Source organism: Lissotriton vulgaris, chromosome 1_1, assembly GCF_964263255.1.
Source record: "Lissotriton vulgaris chromosome 1_1, aLisVul1.2, whole genome shotgun sequence".
NCBI classification, from domain to species: Eukaryota; Metazoa; Chordata; class Amphibia; order Caudata; family Salamandridae; genus Lissotriton; species Lissotriton vulgaris.
The window spans coordinates 1963708582-1963724095 of NC_141685.1; the positions used below are offsets into that span (position 1 = coordinate 1963708582).

The 15514-nt window shown below is 43.3% G+C and overlaps 1 protein-coding gene across 1 annotated transcript in view; it reads right to left on the reverse strand.

The window, feature by feature from the left end:
• Window positions 1-15514, reverse strand: part of GRM3 (glutamate metabotropic receptor 3) — a 1262213-nt gene that overhangs the window by 761642 nt on the left and 485057 nt on the right. The window contains exon 2 of the mRNA XM_086919750.1: window positions 11245-11362. The gene's annotated coding sequence lies outside the window, so the exon portion shown is untranslated. The remainder of the gene's footprint in view (window positions 1-11244; window positions 11363-15514) is intronic.

The following is a 15514-nucleotide window of genomic DNA, read 5'->3' on the forward strand; positions in this document are numbered from 1 at the left end:
CGGCAACGGCAAACCGCAACTCGGCCTGATTTCCAGTTTCACCCAAAAATTCATTCTGAACCAGGCCACCATCGTCAAACTGAAAGCCGAATTGCCGTGTATGACTACTCGACGTAAAAAAAAAAAAGTAACTGCATACGAAGGTAAAAACTTTACCGGCCCTAACCACCTGATGTATCCAACCTGTGCTCCATTGTGGTCAGCCAGAAACATAGACTTGGTCTTGGTCAACTGCTACCAGATAGTCACGGTTGGCAATGTTCACTTTTTGGAATTAAAGCACATTTTTACATTTACTTTTTAAAAATACATCTCTCCGGTTCCCTGTATTGGAATTTTGTTGTTTTGGTGTCATTTTAAAGATACAAATATTCTCTATATTTGTATATTTATGTTGGATTTTTATTGTGTGTTGTGTCTTACTTGGTCACAGTTTTGGTGATATTTATTGTTTTACACACCTGTCTTCTAAGTTAAGTCTATCTGTTTGCAGAAAAAATACCAAGGGTTGAGCAAGGATTAATTTATTGAGACTTGACTGGACCTTATTTGTGATTGTGGTGTTAATATTACTTGTAGGTATCTACCTGCACCTAGTAATAAAGCACCTTCCATTATTTACTAACAAAAGTTGTGAATGATATTTTACTCTTTGATACAATACTATGCTTGTGTTAAGAAGATTCGCTTAGTCAAAAATGTAAATCTGTAAGTATTCTGCCTCTTATTGCGCATTCTGTTCTTTCATAATTAACAGTACAATTAAATGATTTGGGCATATGTTAGACCTGCCAGCCTTAGGGTGGTCTTCCCCGCAACTTTTTACCTTCTTCGACCACTTTTATTCACCTTGTTTTTGCCGGTATTAAGACTCTGCACACTTTACCACTGCAAACGAGGGCTAAATGCTTGTACTTTCTCCTCTAATTATGGTAATATTGACTTATACCCAATTGACATATTTCATTTACTTATACGTCCCTAGTAAAGTGTTACTATATATATACCCAGGGCCTGTAAAGAATACTTGTGGGCCTGCAGCCATGATTGTGACACCCACTTAAGTAGCCCTATAAAGCTGTCTCCGGCCTGCCACTACAGAGTCTGTGTGTGCAATTTAAATTGCCATTTCGACCTGGCAAAATAAACCTTTTGCCAGGCCCAACCCTTTATTTTAGGACACATAATACACCCCTACGGTAGGCTCGGAACAGCCGAGAAGGCAGGGTGGAAATAAAAAGCAGGACATGCATTTTTAATATTTACATGTTCTTACTCTTACATTCATTCTTTACTAATGAAAGGGTTATATCTTCGATAGGATAACATTGGGATTACCTTATTACATTTTATAAGTGTGAGTTCCACATGGGAAGATTTGCCAGATTCAAGTTTGGTATCTTTGGACTCCTAATTTAAAATTCTAACTTATGGTGAAGTTGGATTTAAAATTGGAATTCTAAAAATGCCACTTTTATAAAGTTAGCATTTTCTAGCCTTTGCCATTTTGTGCCTTCACCCTGTGTTTGGTTACATGACTGGGTGCAGTTGGCAATTGGACTTTGTGTATTCCTCATATACAGCTACACACAATGGAAGAATAGGTGTGACTGAATGGGCTATCGCTGGAAGGATGGATGAGAGGAGCTGGACATAGCCTCACTTACACCAGAATACCCATGTGTTCTGTCCCAACACAAATGGCTGCATATCCCCTTTAGTTAGTCTGGAGTCAGGGCTTGGAAAGACAGGACATCTGTGCACTTCATATGCATATCTTTAGAAGTCTCGACCACTACAAAAGCACCACTAGGTAGAAATACTGGACCTCAGACACCACCACTTCAGTACACTTATAGACCTGTGGATACTCAAACGGGTACGCCACGTCAGCAGAGACTGCAAAAACCACCGCCTGTCCCTCTAGAGAAACAAGGTATTCCTGCAAATGATTACCACAGCTTCACGACTGTGTGCCGGGAAATCAACTACAGCCATATTGAAACAGTAACAGAGAAGTATAAAACAATACTATAACACACAACTGGGTAGTAAGTCAAAAAGGAAACCTTTGAGAAGTATCAAGCTTGAATCAACCTATGTAAATATAGGTAGGTTTTTTATCCGTCACTATCGTCAACCGGAAACGATAGTGAGGGGGTCGTAGACTGATATAAGCACTACTCAAGTGTCTCACAATAAGACCACACTCGTTGGGGGCGCCATGTAATAGGGATTCTGCGCAAACACAGAACTGTGCACAGAGACTTAGGACCTCTGTGAATTAGGGTGTGCCAAAACGCACCTTAGTACCCAAAATCCCCTACCAGACTAGCAATCAGTGTCACATTAGCTCTTCGTCCTATAGCATTGAAACCAATGATTAGACAACCTAGAACATGCGACTTAGGACTATCTCAGGAATGGTGGGAAGTGAGAATACTCTTTTGTTATAAGTTCATACCAGTCCACAACAGGAGTAAAATAGAGACACAGTAAGGTTAAAATGTTTATTTTAATGACGTGATCTCAAGCGCAGTATTTTAATCAACATAAGCATACATATGGATAAGAATTATACGGACAGTATGGTTACAATTCCATAAAATACAAAAGGAGGAATCATGTTACAATGATAGTGCAAACAGGTGATAAAAGCGCCTATTTAAAGTACCCTCCCTATCTAGGAAGTATGTATTATAAAACTATAGAAGGTCTCTGGAGTTTTCTTAGGAGGACCCCATTTACCTGTTCCCTCAGTAAGAGTAAATTACATCAGGATCGGTTAGTCTTTCTGCATGCCTGGGATCTTCCAAGTGTGTTCAATTCTGGCAAGTGTGCTATGATAAAGGTGCCTGATTCCTATTCGGCTTGCTGCTGCCAAATTGTTGTGTCTAGAATGTGTTACACAGACACTCAGATAAACAGGCTCACACGTTATGATAACCTTGGCGGCTCAGCACTCACTGTACAGACTGGGGACACAATGTATGTCTAGATTTGTCGAAAAACAAACCTTTTCTCATGTATAGACCTTCGTGAAAGCTAACTCTGCAAAAACAGCTAAGCAGTGTCGTGTGCAAATAAGCAGCAAGGAAAAATGGCGTTTAAACTCCTAATACGCCATGCTAACTTAACATGCACGCAGAAAGAGGCCCATAAACCACAATACAGGACTACCACTCTGCTGGACTGCACTTTGCTGGATTCCTGCTTAGCTGTGTTGATCTGCTGCATGCTGCCCTTTGGCCTGGGTGAGGAGGACTGGACCTGCATTTCTTGAACCCAGAGTGACCTCAAGGTCCAGTTGGCTTGCCTCCTGATCTGAAGCCTCAGGGGCATAACAGGCTTCCAACCTCCCTGCCTATGCACCTGGACTCTGCCAACAATCAGTCTACCCCCCAAAATGGTGCCACCCCCAGTCATGGACTCTTGGAAGTGGGCCTAAGGTGCTTGCTAGCCAACCTGATGCATCTTTTCTGCTGAGCGATGCATCCCTGAGCAGAAATGATGCATCGCCTCAGCTGAGCGGTGCATCACCTAGCAGAATCACCTCATCGCTGCTGCTGCTTGGATTATACATGTCGCAAAAGACTTGAATCGCTGTAACAACCCAGATCTCGGCACCAACACTTCGCCTTAGGAACTGCTGCTGTGCAACGGTTCACCAGTGCAAATTCTCGCACCTTTCATCGAAGGGAGCCTTGATGATGATGCTCCACATGGCACCTTCAACACTCATCAGAATCATCTCATTGCATCAACTGCGCATTGCATCCCTGACACCAGACTTTGCATCGCAAGCCCCGTCGAAGGAATCCTCGTTGTTGATACAACAGGCCCTCACACCGCAGCCACACTGCATCTCAGAACTGACACATCACCTTGGCTTTGCAACACATCTTTGACACAGATCAAAGCAATGCTCTACATACAAGGATTAAAGATACGTTTGTTCAGCGGGCCTAACTAGGTTTCTGTAGCTGGCCCACGTCCATTGTGGTCGAGATGAAGTTGTGACTTTGTCCCAGTCTGGTGTGATCAGATATCCACAGTTGGCGTTTTACAATGTTTGAAGCTATTTCACTTAAAAACGTTGAAACCCACTATCTCTGGTTTTGCTAATTGTATTTTTGTCATTTTGGTCTTGTTTTATTAAGGTCAGACCTATTTTTCTAATCTGGTGTGGGTTCTTTTTGTGAGGTGTTTTCAATGTTTGTCTGTTTGAAGTGCTGCACGAATACTTTACATCTTGCCTCTAATGTAAGCCTGGCTGCTCTGTGCCAAGCTACAAGAGAGTGAGCACAGGTTAATTTGGGGTTTGCTTCTGACTTACCCTAACTAGGATTGTGGTTGCTTCTTGACCACGGCTCACACCCCAGTCAACCAGTACCCCAATTTCTTACAGCATGTTCTTGCTTATAATATGGCTGGACGACCTATTTTAAGGCTTTTATGCACATTGCCCTCTCTGTGTTTTGCTTATTATCCATTTCTAGAATCATGTAAGTTAAATGAAAAAAATCATGCATCTACGATACTCAATATAATGGGCAAGTTATTATTATTTCTAAAATAAAAATAATAGCACAAGGTAATTACACACATAATTAAAACTGCAATACCACATAAAGTAGGACTGCACAGTGGCACTTTATTCGTTCTGATATTTAGCTTTAAAATGAAAGACGTACGTTCTCCGATGTTGTCACCTACGCACAGGTGTACTATTTAATGCATCATTTAATAGTATACATGTAATCCTTTTAGTGAGAATTAGCACAAATGTAAAGCTGACAGGCTTTTTCACTGCTTCTCACATTTACATCTCTATATTGCATTCAGCCAGACACCTTGAAGTGATGATTGATTACAAGCAAGAGGCCAAACAAGATCATCCGACAAGTGGTCACAAATCATGCTTCAAATACTGTCAATTTATTTTATGTTGCATGCCTTCTTCTCCTTCAGACAATCTGCAGCTTCTAAGACTGTCAGCTGCACATGATTGATTTCCTGTAAGCCTGCTCATAATTAAGGGGTAAAGTGCCTCAGTTGTTTCTGATACAGATGCAACCCTTAACTGTGAAGAAAGCAAGTCAATGCAGGTAAATAGAGGACTTCCTTAGCAAATAACATTGTATACGATGTGTATAGATCTTACACCTATATATGTTATCAGAGGCTGCAGATCAGGTGGGCATATATTTTTTCCAGGGATTCGGAGGGAGACAATCTTGCCTATACCTACCAATTCACAAGTACCAGACTCATTAGTAAGAGTTCATGCCGCCTAACTACTTTCACGATTACCAGTAAAGAAAGTCCTTTAGGATCGCAAAAGGTAGGAAACCGCTCTCGAGATACTAATATAGTATAGTACAATATACAATACAATATAATGCATTTGATGGTAATGGAGTCACACATTGCCCTGTAATGGTGTTCTTTTTTTGGGGACAGTGTGCTTTACCATGCACGAAACAGTCCATGGATCAATTAGAAAAGAAGACATAAGTACATTTTTGACATGGCACAACAGCATATATGATAGAGAAGCCTCAACCTCGTAACATACACTTAACACACCATTGCAATGTAGAAGGAACGTTGGCAAAGACAATGGGTCGTGCATTTGGCTGCCTAGGAAGAGCTACTGACTTTGCCATTGGTTTTTACAAATGTTTTCAGCATAGGTGGAAATAAATGCGCAATGAAGTGTACCTCTGTATTATGACCCTTGTGCAGTCATGCGTCTTGATGCTGACGTATGTGCTTGACCACAGAATGACACGCCTGCTATTCTGTTTACAGTTTTTATTTACCATTTCAAGGTGGAGGATCCCAGCCTCGGTGAAATCAATTAAATAAGTAAATTTCAACGTGCGCAAAAGTCCATTTTGATAAAGGAGTAAAACAACAAGAAAATTGTAGTTGGCAGCCCTCCAACGAAATTGAGAATGGAGAAGAAGTCAACAGGCCCGGCCCGTGCAGGGCGTTATACCGGGGCGGTGACATCAGGCGGAGGAGGGGCAGGGTGGGGGGTTTTAAAATGCGGGATATGGACCATTACAGGTAAGTAAACAATGAATAAAATGAATTTCGTTGCCCGTGCTGCATCGCCAAATGTGATGCAGAGTAGTGTTTTCAATAATTTCAGTAACAGCTGTATAAAAAAACCTATAGTATACAGAAAATATAAATATACTATATAATACATAAAAAATGAAAGCATAATAACTCATCATGGTCCAGCAAAGCCAACTCAGAGTTCAGTGACATTGACATACCATTCTGCTATTATCATTGTGGTGTATTATGTCCACAGAACCTCTCTTCATTTGCATTATTTTACTATGAAACTCACCTGTTATCACTCTCTCTCTCTCTCTCTCTCTCTCTCTCTCTCACACACACACACACACATATTTCTCCACACACAATAAAAGTTTTACCTTCAGATGTGCTCACAGACTATTTTGGTTCTCGAAATTTACCAGTGGCTCAAAACCAGGTCAAAATGGTTTTCTTACATGCTGAGGGATCACCCACCATATAAAAGCCTGAACACATTTCTATGGCCCTCTGCAGGTGGAAATTATTTGCTGCAACTGCTCGGAAAGTTTCCCCTGTAACTCATGCAGTCTCCAGCTTCTTGGGACAGAGCTTTACATACCTTGCCTTACTCCAGCTAGGGCTCCTGCAGGTTCAAATCCTCAGTGATCAGCTGAGTGCTTTCTTGGAGTCAGATGTCCTTTAACTTTTTTGTTTCCATGTAGCTGGTAACAGAAAGCAGGAGGCCCAACACTTGAGCCTTGGAGAGCAGTACTAGTTCCTGCTGCCTGCAGGAGTCAGAAGTCATTGGCATTTCTGCACCAGCAGTCAGGCAGAGGCCTCTTTCTTCAAGATATTTTCTTCTCAGGTTCAGAAGTGTCCTGAGGAATGGTGGTCAGGTGCCAGAACTACTTTGTGCACTAGCCAGTGAATGGACAATTTCCTATACCCAATTCTATTGACTGTCTCAGAAACTGTTTTCCTTTTTTTCTAGAACTTCCTGTCTTGGTCTACAGAAATCTGCCAGTGGCCCTAAAATAAGTAGGGTCCAACCATCTTCCAACTGGAGAAGATCTTGTCTTTCCCCTAGCCACTTCTTGACGGAGATGAGGAGTCCTATCTTCTGTCCAGACTATACATGATTTCATCTTCTTTTGAGGATGGAGCCGGAAAGTCTAGATTTGCCCTGTAAATGAATAGTACCTATTACTGGCACCTCATTTTTGCATTTCTAAGTAAAAAGAAAAACTCCCTCTCTCTAGTGGCAAATCCCTGCTAAGTTCCTTCGTAGAACCAAAAGCAATTCTCTTCTATAAGATGTGTTTTTAGCTTGCCAACCAAGGATGTGCATTTCAACAATAAATTAGATTTCATAAGTCAAGTAAAATAGCGTTTAATCCATCACTATAATATTTTGGCAGGTGTTTAGCAAAAATGATTTCATCTATAGGTAGGCTTGTTCATGGCCAATGACGCTATAACTGCAAAGTCCAAAGAGCATTTGGCTAATTGTTCACTGTGAGGTCCATGAGTAGTATGTCACATTTTTATACATTGAGCATCCAGCCTTCTGGACTGACTGGGCACACTTTAGGGAACACATAGCTAATTTCTAAAAATAGTTTTTTTTCTGCGTGGCACAGGTAGGATTTTCTTGCCATGCGTCACTTTAGTGCTTTTAAACTAAAGCCCATCCAGAGCACTTCATGAAGCCTTATAGTTTGTTATATATGTAGATGGTGTAAAACCCCCTGCAGCCCACATACAGAATTTAACTTCCATGCCATTGTTGCATTTCTTGTGAGATTACTCTGGCCTTACACGACAGTCAAATATTATTATTTTCGTCTAAATCAATCGAAAAAAACTGCTGCAATATTATTTTTCCAGGAAAAAGAAATAAACGTGAATAAACAGCAATGATATGAAAATAAAGTAATATGAAAATAAAATCAGATGAAACGTCGAAACGTAAGTATCATGAAATCGCCAACCTTAATGATTTGCCATTTTAAAGGCCCACATCTGCAATACTGAATTGGGTTGCATCACGCAAGGGAGCAAGTGAACCCATGTAAATGTGGGCCCTACTGTCTAAAAAATTCATTATTTCTTCCTCCCACAGCGTGCGTTTCCAAAAACCTCCCCATGAAAGGAGGATGGGGAGCAAGAACCAGCTATTGTGCTTAACAATGGCAAAGTCAGATTGGCAATACCAAGTATAGACAAGCCTGGAGGGAAACAGTTGAGCCACAGGACGTGACCTTACAATCCTTGACATTTCAGTGCTCCTATTTATTCTTTAGACTCGAGGGGACATATTACCAACCTACAGCAATATTTATCGCTAAGTAGGGTTAGCGGTAATATTTTTATTGCCGCCCTTCACCTGTTTTTATTGCTGAGAAAACTTGCTATTAGCAAGGTTTATCTCAAAAGTGATAAAAATCAGGCGAAATGCGTGAATATCGCTGTATTGACAGCGATATTCACGCATTAGCGTGACAATGCTCTTAGCCATGTTATCCACCTCCCATTCGATAACATGGCTAAGAACTGGTCAGGGCAGACGTTAGCTTTTGGAGATATTCGCGCTTAGCGCGAATATTTCCAACGCTACGCCTGTGTTGATCATAGGCGATAGCGATGCTAGCGACTGTTTTCAGTCGCTAACATTTTGGCACACCCACTTTGCATGTCATTAGCGATAAATATCACAGACATGCAAAGCGGGCCCCAAAATGTATCGCCTACAAGCTGTCGCTAACTGGTGTTAGCGACAGCTTGGTAATTGGGCGAGAAAATCATCGCCGCTTTAGCGGGAAAAATTCCCGCTGAAGCGGCGATAAGGGCCCTTGGTAATATGCCCCGAGGTTCGAGGACGATAGGGAAGGTAGCGCATTTACGGACGTCATTCCACCCCTTCGCCACGGTCTATCATGAATTGTGGCGGGATTAAGAAGAATCGAGGCAATAGTCTTTCACAGTTTCCCTTCAGTGAACTAGTCTAACGCATGACAGCAAATAAGATATTTTGCTGTTCTATTCACATAAGATTTATGCTCCTCTGTACACTATAAGGGCTCTACATGGAAGATAGGCACAAAACAACAAGCTCATCTGCCAGCATCGATTTCTACAAATACACTTTAACAATATGATCAACAGGATGGTTCAAACCCCCAATACAAAGTAACGTGTATGTAATGTATGTATACTTGTAAAGCGCACTGTTACCTCGTTACGTGGCGTCCTGGCGCTGTATACCGCTGGGGAACCCGTCCTGGCTTTCCCTGTGAGAGGGCACCCCCAAGGTGAAGCCAGGCATCCCCGGCACTGCTAGGGCCGTTGTGGAGATTGAGCAAGCTATTGTCCAGAGTTGCAGAGTGGGACCCATGGTTAGCATAGGCACCTAGGCGAGAATTATCGAGTCCGCGGACATTGACCCAAGACCCTGCCGCGTCGGGAATTGAACCCTGGTCCCGGGCTGACCTCGGCTTCAGGGTCTGCCGCTTCTAACCAGTGAGCCACACTTCTCCACAAAGTAAAGGAGATTGTCTTTAATAAGTAATACTCAAAAATATCGGTCACAATTTCATACCATACAAGTACAGCTCTTAAAAGTGTAAGATGAACCCACAATTCACACGTAAGAAAGAAACAGAGGGGCATATTACCAAGGGCCTTATCGCCGCTTTAGCTGGAATTTTTCCCGCTAAAGCGGCGATAATTTAATTGCCCTATTACCTAGCTGTCACTAACACCAGTTAGCGACAGCTAATAGGCGATAGCGGTCATTTAGGGGCCCACTTTGCATGTCAGCGATAATTATCGCTAATGACATGCAAAGATGCCAAGATGTTAGCGACTGGAAACAGGCGCTTACATCGCTATCCCTATTACCAACTTTTGGAAATAATCGCGCTAAGTGCGATTATCTCCAAAAGCTAACGCCTGCCCAGAGCAGTTCTTAGCCATGTTATCCAATGGTAGGTGGATAACATGGCTAAGAGCATTTGCTCGGTAATGCATGAATATCGCTGACTTTTGAGCGATATTCATGCATTTCGGCCGATTTTTATCGCTTAGGAGATAAACTCTGATAATTTCAAGGCTCCTAAGCGATAAAAATAGGCGAAGCTCGGTGATATAATTTTGGCCGCTAACCAAGCTTAGCGATATTTTTCGCTTATGCCTGGTAATATGCCCCAGGATGCCAAATAAAGAAACGGTTCCAGACAGAAAATAGGGGTGGACGGAGTTCACGGAATTTGACTCCGCTGAATTCCGTGAAGTTGCATAAAAACTCACGGAGATTCCTCAGAGTTCCACCAAAGGACAGATAATATGCTGCGCATGTTGCATTTGAGCGTCGGTAGTGTGAGCAGTGCTAAATATCAGATTGTACTGCACCATGCGTTGTGCAAGAGTGCATGGCCATTCGAGTTGATTCTGCTGTTACTCAAGTAGAAAATCAAATCGAGTTACAGCAAATCTACTTGAACAGCAGCCCTCTGAGCAGGACTGATCACTACTGCCCAAGATAGACCGCATAAGAAAATTGCACTGAGGATGCTATTTCTTGCTTCCACTCACCTGCTCGCATTTTCTGGAGCTTTGTGGGAAAAAAAGTCCGCCATGCAGAGATTGGCAGATTTTGGCCAGAACTCCATGTTCAAGTGTAACGCAGAGTGACCAAAAGTCTGCTAATTCCGCGGGTGGAGCAAAACATTCGACCCACCTCTACAATTACCTTCAGTGGTAAATGTCCTGAATAAAACAAGCATTGTTACTTTTATTGCAAGTCTAGCTTGAGTCTACTCCACTGAGCTTTGCACATCACAAAATCTAAGTCTTGCTGCACGTGCAAACACAAGTAGAAGTTGTATAGGTAGGGTCGGTTGCATAGAAGCAAATTTGCAGATATCAATATTCAGTACACCCACCCAGGTATGCAAAGGTGAGGCATCTTCAATAGTAATATTTAGCTCTACTGGCGGAACATATAAATGAACTAATAAACTAATTCCTATCAGATACTTTCCACTGATTACTCTTCACAGATGAGCAAGATTCTGAACTCATTTCAATGAAATTCTCCATGTGGGATCATCTGTTGTAAGGTGAAACTTATGTTATATTAAAAACATGGATATCTTCCCAGCTTGTAGCTGCCATATCTTTTCTTACTTGCGATAGTGATAGCCATTCTGCTATTGTCACTCAGATCCGATGGTTAGGTGAGTATGTGTGTACGGGTCCTTGGCATCATGCCATTACTTGTAAAACTCTCTCCTGTATGAAGATTCTAAAAAAAAAAAAGAGTCACACATTACATTACAATATAATACAACTGCAATGAAGTAAAATCAACATACAATAATTTCAATAATGTGTCCTATTTCTGTGTCAATATGAAATAGTTTCACATCTTGAAAGAAAACAAATGTTAAAGCTTTTTTTGTTATACGTGTACAACCCACATCATTCTTTTTCACAGATTTGCACAATACTTTTGCTCAGTAACCTTCTAGTATACCAGATTTTTATAAAGCAATGCCAAACAATGTTAAGCTCTCTAAAATCATATTTGATCGATCTAAAAAGAGGCGTGTATAAAGAAATCCCTATCTTATTCGATTCTAACAGCATGATACAGAAAAAATTCTGCAGACGGAAGCGTAGGTCAAATCACTCACTAAAAAAACAGTTAAAACTGAGTTATGCTTTTGGCTTAAGCTTGTAAAACCAACTATAATTCACAAGTTATGGTAATGAGCATCCACAACACGTGCCGTAACTCACAACAACTCCACAAAACCTGGCGTGCTGGTATTTACCTGACTGAGTAAGCAGATTTCCAGGTTTTGTGGAAATCCTTGCACAGGGTAAACATTAAAGACAAATCAAAAATACATTTTCAAAGGAAATACCATCTGAACTGTTGGACTTGGCTCTATTGGCAGGGTCATCCCTGAATTTTTTGCCTTCCTCCAATATTCCCTCTGACCTGTTTTTGTTGGTTTAATGACTCTGGGCACTTTACCACTGCTGACCAGTGCTAAAGTGCATATGCTCTCCCTACTGTAAAATGTATATGGGATTGGATTCCATGATTGGCTTATTTGGCTTACTGTCATACCCCAGTAAAGTGCACCAGGAGTGCCAGGGCTTGTAAATACAAATGCTACAGGTGGGCTTGCAGCACTGGTTGTGCCACCCACAGAAGCGGCCTAGTAAAATGTGCCTAAGGTCTGCCATTACAGAACCTGTGTGCAGTCTGGTACTGTCATGCTAACTGCGCAAGTACACCTACTTGCCAGTCCTTAAACCTTCCCTTAACTTCATATTAGTCACCCCTATGGTAGGCCCAAGGGTATGGTGCATTGTAAGCATAAGGTAGGACAAGCCCTGATGTGTGTGGCATGTCCTAATAGTGAATTACAGCCATTTTCGTGTTTCACTTTTGTAAGGCTACCTACTCTCCATAGGGCAGAATGGGCTGCTGGAATTATTACACTCTATAATCCCAGCAGACTCAGAGAGCATGGTAGAAAGTCAAGTTTAGTATGCCTGAACTCAGAATAATAAAATACTTCTTCTAGTAAAATTTATTCTAATATCCTGTGTTTGCAAAAACTACTTTTAGAAAGCTAGTATTTGCTTGCCTAACCATTTCAGCCCGCCTCTGCTCTGATGTGTATCTGCTGTCTGGTTTCTGTGTGTGACAGGGTTGGGGAACTCCAGGGGACAGGCTGCGGTTGACAGGTGGTGAATAGAGAGATTACACCAGGATGGGTGGGGGGAGTGCCCCTTGACTCTGAATAGGGCTGTGCTCTGCCACCTCAATGCTGGCTCCGCCCCCTGGGGAGCAACTGATGACTCTGCCCTGCACCTGGTCCAGGAAGAGGGAATACTATCAACAGAGTGCTCCTGACTGCACTTGTCATGAAAATGCTGACTCCAACTCCTGCGGAGTGTCTGATGTCCCTGCCCTGCACACTTGAAGAAGAATGCAGGGCCTGAAAAACAAAGTGCTCAGAAACTGACTGGATTAGGCAAAGGCCCCCCTGGCCTGCAAGAACAAAAGAAATGGTGTATAAAAGTTGGAGCCGTGCTCCTACGAATTCAGATCCTGTTGACGCCAAGAAGAAACTCTGCCTGAAGAGAAGGACCTGGGAAAGCTACATGGAGGACTACTGTCTTTAATCCTGAGAGACTAGCCTGTGGAGGGTGCCTTGCTGCAACAAGGAGAGAGGAAGAAAAGACTGAAAGACTTTTAATTCAACTTGGGCATCTTGACAATCCCCAAGGGCTTGCTTGTGAACTTGCCCACTGAACTGCGCCCCAGGAACATTCGGCGCTAACCCCCCTTTCAGGAAGAGCTGCTGTTCATGTGGTCTCACCCTACAGCACTGATCCAGGGAACCGAAGTGTGTGAGGAATCCTAAAAACGCACATTCTGTAAAGCAGTGCACCCCCGAGCAACGCAACTTCAGCTTGGCCGCGCCACAGGAACAAAGTAAAGTCCAGCGCCGCTGGTCCGAGCACCGTGAACTGTGGGCAAGACCGAGCTGTCGCTCGCAAAGTAAAGAGGACCTGTCCGGTCCGAGCGCCACAAGCTTCGGACCCCGAGCCACAGCTCGTAAAGTAAAAACGGACCCCCGCCCTGCCTTGACCTTTCTGCTGTGGTCATGCTGAAGAGAGCGCCCCGCTGCTGTTAAGCGAACAGCTGCGGAGCATCAGGCATGTGAGTGCACCCCGTGTGTGCGACCCGTACTCTCGCCCCACACCACCTGCAGCCGCTCCCCCTCCAGGGTAGAAGCGCACGCTGTGGGTCCTTCTGCCCCCACAATGCACCGTTAACCTAAGAGCACCTCGCCTACTGGAGCATCAAGCCGTAGCTCGCATCGCCCTCGGGAAGACACCGCGACGTGGGAGGATTGACCCCGCATCCGTTCGCCTCGAACGTTCAACCAAGAAAAGGTACTGTGCCTACAACGCCTCGAACTGTGGGCTGGGTCCCACTGCTAATTTGCTTGTGTCTGGATACCCCGGTACGAGACGCACCAGTGTAATATGACTCGTACCCCTTGTTAGCATCGACCGCGTCGTACGCGTCTAACGCGAGGCGCGTGGGAGTTAGTGGGGCTCTGCATTAGTTCACCGTACGAAGCGCACAGGAGCGCGACGGAGTGCCCAGCCCTTAAACGAAAAGCGCATTAACAATAGAAACAGGGTCTGAAGCCCAGTTAGCCGGTTTTAGAAGTATTTAACCCCTTCCAGGCCCCGAACTTTGCAACTAAGGCCTACATCTTGCTTTTGGACATTGTGGCATCATTGTTAAAGTATCTTGAACCATTTTGAAGTACTGGGAAGCCGTTTTGAGAGTGATTGAAATTGTTCTAAGTACTGTCCATTATTTTCAAGAACTGTGGCAACAGTTTAAGAGTAACTGGAATCAAGAAGTCTGTAATGCAAGCCTGCTTGAACGTTTTTATATAAAGGATATATTTTTACTAAACAACAGTCTTGCGTCCCTGTGTGGTGGGTTAATAGTTCATTGTGTGTGTTATAACAAGTGCTTAACAATGTGCTCTGGAGATTAGCCTTGTCTGCTTGCGCCACATTACCTAAAGGGTGAGCAGGGGTTATTTATAGGAGTAAGTCCCTTGCCATGACTTAGAGGAGAGGGTCCCTTCTTGTCACAAGTACATACCTGTGCCAACCAGAGACCCCCAATTCTAACATTGGAGGCCGCGGTGAGGATAACGAATTTGCATTTGTGTAATATATACAGTGATTGTTGACCATTGCATAGTGAGTACGGTCCAGTAACTTAGCCACATACTCATTCTTAATTTGTGCTTTGCTGGAAGACAAAACCATTTTTTTGTGAAAAGTCATGCCTGGTTCAGTGAGAATGGAAAAGGCAGCACCCACTTCATCTATTGACTGTGATTGGGAGAAACTAGAAAACTACACCAAGAAACAGCTCAGGAGCTTCTACAAAAATTAGAATATTTCCTTGACCGAACTCTCCAGAAGGGAGCAGTTTCAAAAGGCACTGTGGGCCTGGGTCAAGGCAAGGAATGCCCCTGGAAAGGATATTGAATTTGAGGATGCAGAGCAGCAGCTGGAGGGACCACTGACTCCAGAATGGAGGGGTGCAACCTTCCCGTTGGGTAGCAGTGTTTCTGCCCGATGTCTGTCGCCAGAGGAGCTGTCAGATAGACAGGCAACCAGAATCAGGAAATGAAGTTGGCAGAGCTGGAAATAAATGGGGAACTGGAGCTAGAAGCTAGGAAGTTAGCCCTGGAAGAAAAGAAAATGCAGCTTGCGCATGACTTGAGAATGAGGAAACTTGACTTGGAGCTGGAGGGGCTTGAGGCCAGGAGGGCTTCAGCCCAGCATCAAGAAATATGTGTAGCTGAGTTGGAGGTGGAGTGCAGCACAGAAG